Here is a 15150-nt window from a genome sequence, read left to right as displayed (position 1 = left end):
GATTAATCCATCTTGGAGCCTTTAGAGACCATGGAGGCCAATGGTGAGTATTGTATTTATTTTCATTTGTTCGACTGTCGTAAAACCTCCAGTCAACATTCATACATTACAGGCAATTTGGAAAAAGCCAATTAACCTAATCTGCATGTTTTTGGAATGTAGGAGGAAACCCACCAAGCACAGAGAGATGATTCATCCACTGAACTGGTGCATGAACTGCTTGAACTGGAGGTTCAAGACGACAGCGGTAACAACTACACCACCCGGCTGCCAATAATGTTTATATATTTATACCGTATATATATTTATCTAGTTTCATATTACAAGCAATTTTAACTTTTTTTTTTTTTTTTAGGGGGGGGTTTGCTCTGAATGATTGCAAATAGTTAGTCTGCTGTATTTGTTAGGGTACAGATGCCTCACTTTAGCTGTTTTAGGAGCTATTGTTACTGTGGCACTGATATGAAATCCCCATGCTACAGTACCAGTGCTGACTGATGTGCGAAATATAAATTCCGATTTGCCCGATCGCATTCAAGTCGCTTGACCGTGTATCAGATTTACATTTTCGGATTTACTGTATATCCAATCTAGAACCACAATCTGATACACTTACTTGAAAAAAAAAAATGTTCCGGGACTGATGTTTTTATACCTGCTATACTGTACATGATCTAATGGTACAGTACTATGTCACTAATATCTTTGATAACACGCATGGAACAAGTGGCATTTTTTTTATTAACACGTTTTTTTAACTTCTTTCAAAAGTCTGTAAGTGTCATTTACATTTCCAGTTTTCCAACATTGTACTTTGTTCCCATTTCCAATTTAATGGAGCATTGTCAAGAATAAAAGTGATGGACTGTAAATATTGTAGATATTTACTACCAATTATTTTTTGTTTGCCTTCGTAGTACCATAGTAGATATACAAATTAATTCTTGACTTTTATAGTTTTATTGACTAAAGGCAGTGACAATAATGAAAACAACTAATCGGCTGGCTAACTTGTAAATGTGCAAAATTTAGTCACGGTGTACTCGTCTATTTAATTAAAAGGTCCCTCCCTCACTATTACACTGAATAATGATGCAGTTTTGTCGTCCTTTTCCCCTCATCCATATTTCAGCGTGATACATTTGCGTTTAATTTGGTGATGATGAAAACAGACACCGTATAAACATAGTGTGCACAATATCTCAGCACAGGGAATTCAAGGCCATAAAGAGGGCGGACAAAGTCAAACACCTGATCGTAAGTCCATTTATCATGCATACTGCACATTGCTGGAAAAAATGATGTGGAAACACACCAAAAAAAATAAAATAAATTAACTTAAAGTAAATGGCTACATAATTAGAAGTTTGTGACTTTTTCCTGTTTTTCAGCTGTTTTTCAAATTATTTTCAAGTATAACTTTTGAAACCACTGTACATAAAGTATTGTATTAAAGTATTTATTCATTTTTATCTCTCGTGACACTTCTACTTTCACTAAATTGCAGGAGATACAATACAGTCTGTCCACTACAGTATATGGACAAAAGTATTTGGAAATATACATATATATATATATATATATATATATATATATATATATACTGTATATATATATATACTGTATATATATATATATACTTCTATATGATGTCGGTCCCCCTTTATTAGGTACAGTATAACAGTTTTCACTCTTCTTGGAAGGCCGTCTACAAGATTTTGGAGTTTTTCTGTGGGAATTCGTGTCCATTCATTCTGTAAAGCATTTACGTGGTCAGGCACTGACGTTGGACGAGAAGGGCTGGATCGCAATCACTTCAGTTCCAGTTCATCCCAAAGATGTTTGATGGGGTTGAGGTCAGAGCCCTGTTTTCAAGCCGTTCAAGTTCTCCCACACCGAACTCATCACACCATGTCTTTATAGTCCTTGCTTTGTGCACTGGGGCTCGGTGCCACAAAGTTGCATAAGTATAGCATTGTCCAAGATGTCTTGGTATGCTGAAGCATTAAGACTGACCTTTACCGGGGATAAGGGGCCTGATTGATTAAAACACCTGAATTCAATAATTAACAGGTTTGGACAAATACTTTTGTCCGTATAGTGTATGTACATATGCTTTCTGCTTAAATTTCTTTAAATTAAATTTCCTTTTGAATGTTAAATATGTAATGGGAAAAAATTTGAAGAAAACTTTAGCTGAAGATCAGAACTATACAAGAACAGGAAACAATTACATGCAATAAATGCTAATTTGTTTTGGCAGCATACTGTATATAGCACATAACAAATAGGGAAACAATAAGTCCTCTAGTAAAATAATGTCCAACAAGGAGACCCAGCTGTGCCATTTATCGCCCGTGGTCGGAAGTCCACAGGAACTGGCTGCATTCCCAATTACACTGAGTGCTCGGTAGAAATAGCAGCAGAACCCTTACACCCTGTAGAAAGCCTGCCCAGTCCCTTGCCCTGTTACAGTACATTGCTGCGATATTTAGGAATATAGGGGCACAACTGGTCGGCATCTGAAGCAAATGCGATTAAAGTGGATGAAAAACAACATTACATGTTCCTACATGATTAAGATTGCTGTGTGGTTGTTGGCGTCCATTGATTTCACCCAGTTCACCTGGCATAGAAGGAGAAATGCACATCGCCTTGGATTAATATAGCTAGATATTTATATATGCCTGCTAGGAATGGATGGGTGCATGGGAGGACTAAACCGTTTAAAGAGATTTAAAGAGGATTTCACTGTAAATTTCAGGTGTTTGTAAGAAATCCGACAACCACAACTTTTTCTTGGTGTGTTACAAAATAATGAACAACTCTTCATTTTCTTCTCTAACTGCAGATACAGGTTTACTAGAGATGGACTTGAATACCGATGTTATTCTCAATTAACATTTTTATTATGCATTCTAAACAGAGCATCTGGTTGAGATTAGTGATATGCCTCAGGCCTGAAATCAGACGGGATGAGCCATTTTTACTGGAAGCTAAAAGGGCAAAGAAAGATAACTGCATGGTCAGGGTTGTGATGGTGGTTGAGATCGGCATTTTTTGGGAGGAAAAAGAGTCAACTAAATTGTGTTAAAGAAAATCACAGGTAGGTACACTTACTCACTGACTCACTCATCATCTATAACGCTTTATCCTAAATCTAGGGGTTTGTAGCCTATCTTAGGAGACTTAGGGCACGATGCAGGGTACACTTTGGACAGGGTGCCAATCCATCAAAGGGCACACACTCATACACTCACTCTACGGGCAATTTGAAAACGCCAATTAGCCTCATCGGCAAGTTTTTGGTCGGTAGGAGGAAACTGGAGTGCCCGGAGGAAACCTATTAAGAACGGGGGGAACATGCAAACTCCATGCACACAGACCCCAATCAAACCCAGATCCTGGGTTTGATTTTGGACTTAAACCCAGATCCTGAAGGTCCGAGGTGACAGGGCTAACCACTAAGCCATTATCAAGTCAGGTGATGTAACTGATGTTGAGTAACTTTTTTTCCGATAATTCCTGGGTGGGATCATCTGAGGGGTCCATAGTGAATCTCCATAGATATTTTAAAAATCCAGTTTAGGCCACACCCATTTTGGTCATATCAGAAGATACAGACACAAGTATGAATATTTTGACCCCCAAGCAAATAATAATCCAGATAATTACAGCGTGTCACACGGTCCCTTCTACTAAGCTTTGATTTACATAACACAAGACCTTTGGTACTTAAAATGACTTAGAGAAAAGATAAAGATTAGAGAAATCCTACTCTAGAAAGAACTCAAATGTACTGTACAACCGCGCACACATTTTCTGTTAAGAGGATAAACCGGCCACCGTGGTAGATACAAACAAACAAATATGACATTTATGTGTTTTTTTATAGTTGGGGAAAAACGTCCCTTAGTTGGCACCAGCTCACAAAGCGCTCGTAAATGAATCAGTATTCCTGCTGGGCAAGGGAAGAAAGATCGGATAAACAACCCAGTGAATCACTGGATGAGAATATCTGGGTTTATGCAGGCAGATGAAGGCAGTGCTAAGAGAAAACCTGCTGAGAGACAAGTTACAGTCCACTCGCCACTCTGTCTGAGAAGTGGCGGCTCATCATTATTAGGAATCTCATCCGAATTGGTAGTGATCCATCTTTGAATGTGCCTTTGGCCTTGCTGTCACAGGGAATCAGGGGATTAAGCACACCGCCTTGTGTCTTCTTGTTTATCTTCCTGGTCTTGTATTGAACAACGCAAAACACTGACGTATTTCAATTTCTCCTTGTTGGATAATGATGCGTGATCCATGGTAGAGACCGAGCTGGTGGATCGAGCTCTCCAGACAAAGAAAGACCAATTTGATGGTCTTAACATCAGAGCGTATAGGTTGTTCCTGCAATGTTGCACAACATGATTACCGAGTTCCTGCCTTATCCCCATTAGGCTCATGATAGTTTAAACGACTAATTTGTTGATATTTTAAGAAATACTACCAAGCAGTTCCATGCAGGAGCAAATAAAAAAACTGTGAAGATCGAATGAAACCATGCAGGATTAGTCAGGAGCGTCTGATGAAACAAAAAACAAAAATTAAAAAGACCGGTACAGTATAAGAAGAATAATCAGCTCTCAATCAAGTAGGCTTGGACAATTCTTAATAACCCCAGTGTCCGTATTGTTTATGCAGAATTATACTCCATATCTGCATTCCTGTGGCACTCACACGGAAAACCTGACAGCTGGTTTCTACTCTAATATGCAGTTTTCCATGAAACATCAAACACAATCGTTTTTAATATCACTCCTCTACTGAGAGCTTTCAGGTTATTGTCCAGTGATTGAGCGCTGCCTCCCGGGGCCAAGGGTCCGATTTCTGCCACGGGTCTGTGTGCGTTGACTTTGCATGTTCTTTCTGTGCTTGGTGGGTTTAATCCGGGTACTCCGATGTCCTCCCACAGTCCAAAGACAGGCAGATTAACTGGCGGTCCCAAATTTCCCATAGTGTGGGTGTATGTGTGTGATGTCCTGCGCTGTCCATGGTGTGCTCCACCAACATATATATCCTTTCACGACTAACTAACCACCACTGGCAGAACTAGTGCTGATCAACAGTTAATGTAATTAACAGTGGTGACAGCAGTTTACATTTTTTATGATACTATGCAGCCAAAAGGTGGGGAGAATAAATGATGGAGGTGGTGGACTTTAAATTTCTTTAGATTTCTCCTTACTCCGCTTTGGACTATCCAAGGTTAAATCCAAAATGGTGTTAAATGGAAAGATATGTACAGCACTATGTACTGTAGGGTGTATCATCCCTTGTTCCACACACCAAGTAGTGCCCTTAATCAGTGACTAGAGAGGGGTTTGGGATTTAGCCTTGTGTTTAAGGCTAGTTAGCTTTGTATCTAGCTTTAAAAACATGAACAATATGATATGGTTTCTATTGGGTCTCTTGATTAGTAGCTGTTGATCATGTACAAGTTAAAAAGTTGTCTCTTTCTATTACTGTTTCAAACTCAGTTCATGCGGACCCATTTGAGATCTTTTAAAACATCTGATCTGATCTCATGATAAGCCGATGTCGACTGGTTCAGCAGGGTTTATAAAAGATCAATTACTGTCTGTATTTTTTTTTAATCAAGATAATAAAAATATTTTAAGGTTTAAGTTTCCAGTGATTTGTGTGATTTTGTAACTTGGGTGATGATTTGTAGCGAGTCCAAACTCTTGTAAAAAGTCAAATATTACCGCCCTCGTTTTTGGATATTGATTAAACCGCTGCGTTCTCTGCACCTAAAATGATATGTGCACAGCACACTTTGTACGAAGAATACTGTAACAGTTGGTGAGAGTCAACATGTTTGAACACAATCAATTTACAACATATACATGTGATAAACTGTAAACAAAGACACTGCTAACTAAAGCCTGTTCGTGTTAGAATAGAAAGCAGTTTCATTTAATTATCAGGAAGAATGAAATCCATTTTAAACTCCATTCACTTGAAAATGGAACCATGTTATCAGAGTAGGCCTTTTTTGTATTATACAGTAGGAGTCCTGCCATTATTAGCATTATTAGTTTAGAAATTGTGAATGTGGAAACAATGCAGTCAGACTCTGGTGCTTGAATTGACCTTGTGCATGCTTGTACACGGCTGTAGCTCTTTACTAGGAATAGATTAATAAAACATGCAGAAACAAACACCATCTGCCTTCTTGTCTCGCCCAATACGCATCAATAGCTTTTTCTGTGCAAATAATTGGAAGTCATGGACACACAGACCATCTGAACCACCATGCCTTTTTACGAAAATCGCCAACTCAAACTGAACTTTATTTTCAACTTTAAATATTTAGATCTTACTGGAAAGGATCACAAAACATATTTGTCTTACAGTTAACCCTAAAAGCTGTATGATATTTGGCCAAATTTTTCTGTTTCATGAAAAATCCCACATCATAAATTAATGAGAAATATAACATAATGGAAAATAATTGATTTAGCGACCACTGTTATGAAAGAAGTCTTGTTTTCAGTCTAAAAAAATGTTCAATTGAAAGAGCAGTGAGATCCATCTAGTTTCCATAAATAATATATATAACAATAAAATATAATATCATACTGTATGTACAGTGTACACAATACAGTATGTGACCCATCACATCACATCAGGCATTAAGTCAAATTTTTGGTGATTTGAGTTAGGCATATTTTTTAGACTACTGTATAGTATAGTATAGTATAGTATAGTCCATCAAAATCTTACACAGTGGTACCTCGGCATACAAATGCCCAGCCTTTTAAATTTTCGCCTTAAGATCTACAATTTTGCGAAGAATTATTGGCATACAAGCATCCAAGTAAAAAAAGAAGATCTGTTCTGTTTTTTTGTTTGTTTTTTAATTATTTTTATTTTGTTTTAAGATTTTGTTATTTTGTTTTTAAATTAGTTTTTTTTTCCAATCTGTTATTTTGTTTTTGGATTTATTATTTTGTTTTTCAGTTTTATTTTGTTTTTGAATTTTTGTTATTTTGTTTTCAGTTTTCTTATTTTGTTTTTGGATTTGTTTCTTTTTTATTCAATTTTGTTTGTTGTTTTTTTTCTTTTGTTTTTAGGTTTGTTATTTTGCTTTCAGTTTTCTTTTTTTCCTTTTTGTTTTTTAGTTTTTTTTTTGTTGTGTTATTTTTTTTCTGGATAAGCTATTTTGTTTTTCGAATTAGTTATTTTCACTTTTTGTTTGATTATTTTGTTTTGTTCCTCTCTGACACTGTAGAAAATGCATGTTTCTCTATCACAACCGGCGTTACCCGCTTGGACAGAGTTCATTGATGTGATTTAAAACAATGTTAAGGATTAAAACTTCAGTTCTGTTCAGGATCATGATTTTTGCCATAATTTTAAATTTTTATAAATTTCACCTACTGCAACCCAATGGCTATAGGGCAAAACTAACTGGTGTGACTTAATATTCCGGGCCACAATATATAAATCTTTAGTAGTGTCAGGACTGTAGAATAAACGTGCAAAAGAAAAAATAAAAAAAAAAACACAGAAGCACTTTGTTGAATCGTCACAGCAGCAGAGAGAATCTAGGCTTTATCTTAATAGCGCATAACAGTGTATGAACTACAGCTTCCAGTTAGGTACTGCAGCTAGCTAATTAGCATGCAAACGCTCTGTGCATCGAGTTGATTTACTATTATGACAACATGAATCTATTTCATGCTTTGCAGTCTAATAGCTACAAATCTGTGCTGCATGGCTGCACAATCACTATGGCAGAGAGCAGTCGTTTAATTATCTTCATCATATATTCTGATATGAAGTGTACATTATTGCACACTCTGTTAGGCATCAAGGTTACCATCAAACAAAGCCTGAACTTTTTTTTTTGCTGTTTAACTAGTCTCTTTTTTACTGGTTCATTTAGGAGAGTCTTGGTTTTCTCTTACTAACACAAACATTAAAGGCCCTCTGCATATAATTCATACAGTACTATAGTTTAGCTTGTCTATTTATTATCCAGCAAGTTTAAATGCTGACGCCACAACCATCCATGCTTTCAGGAATGGAGGAAGGGAGGGTTGGTATTACAATCTCTCCCATACCATGACTTCGCCACTGGCAAATTACAGGCATCGTGCAGGTGAAAGTGGGATATTGCTTTACTTTGAGACATTTTGCATGGAGTGTGAACAGATTGGTCACTTGGCTTCATGTACAGTACTTCAGATTGGTATCTGCCGTGTGATGCGGAGAGCTGTCTAAAAGACTTAATTAGATTAGATTGTTTTTTCCCCCCACACAGATGTTTGCTATTGCTAATTTAGTATTCATTTAATCATCACACAAACCACACTAATACCTGCACAAACCAATGGTCTCTCGTCATTCAGGGATATCAGCCACACACTCACGACTATTCATTCACTGATGCCAGTGGGCAGTGTTGGCTAATCGCGTTCTGATTCAGACAAGAGTAGTTTTCCCAGCTGCCGTTTTGGGAATGATCCAATAGGTGGACCTGTAAGACCTCACATAACAGAGGAGATGCAGAAGTATTTACTGAATCAAAGGAAGATCAAAAGGAGGATATGGGCTATCACCAAATTGCATGGTGGAGGCCTATTGCCATGATTTCGTACAGACTCACTAGGCACCTCGTGTTACTGTGTCTTCAACTGTTTGGATGTTTTGTACTGTATGATAGTAAAAATGATAGGTGAACTGCTTGAAGTGTCCGCCGCGCCGCGATACACTTACTGGCCAACTTTGGCACACACACACACACACACACACACACACAATCTTAGCTTCCCCCCCCGCCCCCAAACACACACACACACTGCATCCATGATGGTGGTATCTGATGTTCTCTTTCTATTTTATTCACAGAAAAGGAGGTACTTAAGTCTTAGACCATTTCCTGAGTGAATACAAAGTGCCGTGTCCATCTGTTACCACATCTAAAGAGAATGAGTTGGAGAAAATAAAAAAAGGGGAAATTTTTACAAACAACGGGCAGCATGCCATATAGGAAGTGCTGCCATATAAGGAACGAGGAAGAAGAGGTAGAGGCCTTGTGATCAAACAGAAAAAAGTTGGGGAAATGTAGAAACGGGAATTAACCTAATATGCATGTCTTTGGACTGTGGGAGGAAACCAGAGTACCTGGAGGAAACCCACCAAGCATGGGGGGATGATGCAAACTCCATGCACACAGACCCTGAGGTGGGAATCGAACCCGAACCCTGAAGGTGCGAGGCCACAATGATAACCACTAAGTTTTATTTTTTTAAGTGCTATACAAACTATTTAAAACAATTAAATTTTAAAGCTATACAAAATTTAATTTTTATTAAATATTTTTGCCATTATTATTATTATTATGATTATGATTCCTTGCCTATGACAGGATACAGGATACGCTCTGTTTAAAAAAAATTAAATAAAAATAACAGAATTTAAATCCAATAACTTTGTTTACAGATTACATTTCACAAATAATTATCAATAAGATGAAAACATTTAATCATAAATATTTACCAGTTACCAAAATGAAAAAAAAAAACTTCATATTTTTTTCAATTAATATTGATTTATTTATTGTAAACAATCTTTTGCAATGCCACCAAGGCCCACCAGGGGGCTGCGGCCCTCATTTTGGGAAACACTGAAGTGGACAATTGTACAGGATGTCTGTGTACTGTATTATAATTACAACTTCCCTTAATTCACTTGAGCTAAGGGCCTTAAACCTGTTTCAAGCATGATAATTCTCCTGAATTCATGAACCAAATCATGAACAGGCTTTGTCATAGTTCGAGGGTCCTGCACGCATCCCTGCCCTCAACCCCACTGGACACATTAGGAATTGTACTGAACTGCAACCCGGACTGCAGCCCGTACTTCCTCGTCCTCATTATACTGTATGGCGTAGATTTGGCACATACACACACATTTACAAATACACACACAAAAATATTCACAGCTTTCAGTATTTTTTTTTCTGTCTTGATATATAACTTTACTATGGGATTTCCAAATCTGGTGACCACCTGAATTCAGCAGAACCCTTTACCATATTCGTTTGACCCATATTCACACAAATTCATTAACCCAAAGCAAATTTTCGCTGAAACAAACAAACGAAAACGACATGCTTACATGAAATCCTTATATACTTACTGTACATACTGCACTGTACATCACAAATACTAAATAATGAGATTTTTTAATACATATACAGTATACTGTACAGTATACAGTATATATATTAATATACATCTGAGTTTCTCCATGCCCTCCTTTGCTTCCTGGTCGACTGAGTGAGCATCCCATCATGCATGTACAGTAGCTATGCAACCATGGGGTCATTAGAGGTCAATCCAAACGAACGGTGCTCAGGTAAGCAAACAAAGTGACAAACACATGCTTGCATGCGCTCGTATCGTATCTGGAGCGAGCAGAGCGGTCTGTGCAAACCACATGCTATGCTGGCAAGAAGTCAGGAGTATGTCGCATTGCAGTTCCAACAGGACGTTAATTAACAAACAGGATACACTTGTATCATAAAAAACTGACACGTTCTATAGCTTTATAGCTTTATGTGAAATGCATTTTATGCAATAATTATAACAATGTGTATAAGGCTACAGAAATGCATATTGTGTGCATACACTGAGGCCTTGGCAAATTTCTTCTAACAGATACATGAATAGCATGAACAGTTCTTTTCCTTAAGCGATATAAGAAACCCTGACCGATTACAAAACGTTTAGCCGGTTGCCCCGATCGTCATAGTAAATAAAACCTTCAGCTCTACTCGTGGCCATAAACCCTTGAGTGATGAATTACCGGTCAGTGTAAAGTACTCACGTAACTTTACTTACTTGAACGATATTATACCAACCCAAGCACGATAAAGCATTTTTATCTTCGACTCGAGACGATGCCTTCTATTACCATCTGCAGATTTAGAGTACAATACGGCACTACTCATACACTGAAGTACAATTGCTATCACAAGTGTATATGTAGAAAAACATTAAGGTTCTTGTGTCGTCCTCGTCTCGACTCGACTCGGGTTCGATTTGAGGTCAGTCTGTCTACGAGACGACGCTCCACAGTTCAGTATGTGTAGTGACCCACTCATCTCTGACCCTGCAGGTACTGTATTAGTGACCTCGCCCTACTGTAGCTCGGACTGCGCAAAACGTCAGATTTCGGCGGTAAAGTTAATGGCAACAGACTGATTTCATGCTGTTTTAGAGTCGAAATTATTTCACATTAAAAGATTATATTAAATGTCATCACCAATAACGTCATCAGAGAAAACCTGTTTTTGTTTTGCTTTCCCTTCATCTCAGCTGTCTAAAGTAGCTCATACACAAAGATAAAAAAATTTACTTTTACAATACGGTATTCACTGGCCACTTTATTAGGTACACTTATTTAACTGCCCGTCAACGTAACACTTGGTCAAATGTTCAAGATTTGAATCTCAAACTGAGCAGCAGAATGGAGAAGGAATGTGATTTGAATGTGGCATGATTGTTGGTGCCAGATGGGCCGGTCTGAGTATTTCTGAAACTCATAATCTACTGGGATTTTCACAGACGACCATCACTTGGATTTAGTCACAATCCTCTAAAGAGGAGAAAATATCCAGATGTCTCTGGGTAAAAACCTCTTGTTGATGGCCAGACTGGTTCGAGCTGATAGAAAGACAACAGTGACTCAAATCGCATCTTATTACAAGGGAGCATCACTAAATGCAAACAAAAGATAAACAAAAGACCACGTCAGATGCTGCTCTTGTACTGTAAGCTAAGAACAAGAAACTGAGGCTACGGTTCACATGGGCTTCCAAAAATTGGACAACAAAAAGATTTTTGTTTTTTTGTTGATTTGTATCACGGATGTCGCCAACAGCTGTGTGATGCTGTCATGTCACTATGGACCCAAATCTCTAAGGAATGTTTCCGGCACCTTGTTGAATCAATGCCATGAAGAATTAAGGCAGTTCTGAACGAGAAGAAGTGGGTCCAGCACCTGATGAAGTGGCCGGTGAGTGTACCATCTTTTACAGGCCTTTCTACTGTGCCTTACGTATCCAAGTGCATAATACAGTATTTTTGCTGGGGTCATGAAAAAGAACTCCTGTATGCAGGAAAAAGACCTAAAGACATTATGTTTACGTCTGATATAAAATACAGACTCTACTCTTCTGAACTTCGATAGACTTAGACGTATATGTGGTACCAGTTCATTATGGTACTTGAAGTTTCCAGAGAACTAGAACAAAAGTCCTTTATCACCTGCACAAGAAAAGCTTCAGAGGTTGCCGTCAAAACAAGCCATTTACTTCTACAGGTTTACAAAGTTCCGGGAGCTCTTTCGGCTCCCACAGGGACGACTGGCACTGCAAACCGAGATGTCAATAATGCTGTGTCTATTGCTGTTTTATTAGTGGGATGATAAAGTGAACACCAAACGAATTCCATCTGTCTTAGCAATGGATTGTTTAAAGGTCAGCGCATTCGTTCTCTCAATAGTTCTAACACAGGTCCTGGCATCATCTAAGACTTCCTTAGGGAGCCAAAAAGTTATACGAAATAATTATACGCAGAGCATGCTGGTGTAGGAAATGCTGTTAGACAGATTTCAACTTTAATGGATTAAATTTAAAGAGTGAGCTGTGGGTTGTTGGATATTATTTCTGGGGGATAAAAACCAGGCAGAGACAATGGGACATCCGGGCCTGTTTACTGTTGAGGATATACAGTATACAGTAGAAATGGCTGCAGTTAGGGATTATTCACATTTAAAAAGATATCATGTGGAAGTGACAGCAGAACAGTTGCCCGGGAAGACAAATGTATCTGGGGACTGTGGTTATTGTTGATCCACAGTACAGGGTGTACAACAAAAGTAAAACTACATGTAATAAATTTTGCATTTATTATTTAAAACATGCTTTACCTGCTCACCCTTAAACTTTATGCAGGTTCTCAGATTCTGTACCATACTTAATTACTTACTTATCTTCTTACTTACTTACTTACTTATAGGCCCAAGAGGAGATTTATTGATGTGGTGAGGGAGGACATGCAGGAGGTTGGAGTGACAGAAGATGTGGAAGACAGAGTTGGATAGAGACAAATGGCCCGCTGTGGCGACCCCTAATGGAAGCATCAGAAAGAGGAATAGGCACTAACTTACTCACTTACTTATTTACATATTTTCTAATTTACTTACTTATTAACTCACTTATTTACCTCCCTCCTTCCTTACTTATGTCTTATTTACTTATTGACTTATTTATTTACCTACTGTTCTTACTTATGTACTTACTATACTTACTTAAGTACTTATTTACTTATTTACCTACTTACTTATGTACATCCTTATTTACCTACATATGTACTTAATTATTTATTTACTTACTTTTTTATTTACTTATGCACTTACTGTATTTACTTATTTATCTACTTACTTATGTACTTATTTATTTACATACCTATTTACCTACTTACTTATGTACCTATTTACTTATGTACTTACCTACTTGCTAAATTACCTCTTATTTACTTACTTACTCATTTATTGATTAACTTACTTATTTACTGACTTTTTTTTACTTCCTTACTTACGTATTTAATTATGTACTTGCTTATTTATGCCCTATAGTTTCAGATCTTTCTCCTCCCAGCATGTTCCCACTTCAATTGCACTACCTTAATCTTTTAGCTTGATCACAGTGTTACTTGAGTTGTTAAGATCTTTCAAGGCTACAAATTCATCCTGAGATAATTCTGTGCTTTTTGTTGATTTTTTTTCTCTTTTTTTTTAAACTTATATTGTCAATTTCTCCTCGACATGAATTGATGAAATATTCCTGCTCTTGAAATTCTCCTGCTGACGGACTCCGTCCTGGTGTCTACAGTGATTTAGTAGAAACTTTCACCAAGGTATAAATTGACTTCACAGTTTCATGAAGTTTGGACAACCTTGTTACAATGAGTCCTAAACACCAGAATTTTTTATACTGTCGATAGCAGCAATAAATTCTTTAGGAGTAGACCTCGGGGGCACACATTTAAGGCCTTTGGATAACACAGAAAGCTCTGCACAAGTTAGTTCCAGATCATTATGTACGGTGATGACTTTTTTTTTTTAGTTGGAATGAAGAGAGTTTTTTTTGTTTTTTTTTTTGCGTTAGTTGTCTTCATAAATCCTCCTAAGTGCAGTAACCTTTAGTTTGTAGTATTTTCCATGAGCATAAAAAATGTCTCAATTAGGTCTGTGTGGTAAAACAAAGAATTTTAAAAGTACATCATGATCAATGATCTCCACAGTCTGCAAAAATCACTTAAAGAGAGAGAGAGAGAGAGAGAGAGAGAGAGAGAGAGAGAGAATGGCATTGAGATGTCAAATGGGCTGTTTCTGGGTTTAAAGTTGAGCTTAAAACCACTTGGCAAAAATATCCTCTTTTAACATTTCCAAATAAAAGTCATGCACTCAGTAAGTCTAGTTTTGGTCCAAATAAATGTAGCTAATTGGACCGGAGATGGATTTGTGTGCTTGCTCAAAAATATAAATCTCAAGGATAATCAGGAAAATAAGTGCAGTGCATTTTAGTAATCATTATGGTTGTAGTTCAAATTAAGTGTATCTCTGTTTAGACTGCTAGCTGTTTCTATGGAAATAACGAAGTGAAAAAGGAAATATACCTCATTTATTTTTACTCAAAACTTTAGAGCCCCCATAAAATTAGCTCATTTCTCTTATTGCTTTTTCCTTTTCTAAAATAATTACCATAAATACAATAAACATGATTTAATCCATCTTTCATTATAGTCATTAAGGTAACTGTCTATTCCTTGCCATATACTCTTATCCGTCCATCCATCTGGAACCTCTGTAGTCCAACTCAGGACCGTGGAGGCCAATGGTGACCCTTGTACAGTATATATTCCTGCATGTTTTTGGACTGTTGGAGGAAACCGGAGTACCCGGAGGAAACCCACCAAGCACGGGAAGAACATGCAAACTGCATGCACACAGACCGAGGCGGTAATCGAACCTGGACCCTGGAGGTGCGAGGCGATAGTGCTAACCAAGAAGCCACTGAGCCGC

The 15150-nt window shown here is 37.5% G+C and overlaps 1 protein-coding gene across 1 annotated transcript in view; it reads right to left on the bottom strand.

Annotated features, from left to right (window-relative positions):
- csmd3b (CUB and Sushi multiple domains 3b) overlaps positions 1-15150 on the bottom strand; it is a 553034-nt gene that overhangs the window by 264438 nt on the left and 273446 nt on the right. The gene's annotated exons all lie outside the window — the stretch shown is intronic.

The sequence above is a fragment of the Clarias gariepinus genome, chromosome 3, assembly GCF_024256425.1.
Source record: "Clarias gariepinus isolate MV-2021 ecotype Netherlands chromosome 3, CGAR_prim_01v2, whole genome shotgun sequence".
Classification (NCBI taxonomy): Eukaryota; Metazoa; Chordata; class Actinopteri; order Siluriformes; family Clariidae; genus Clarias; species Clarias gariepinus.
This window is presented reverse-complemented; position numbering and strand designations above follow the sequence as displayed.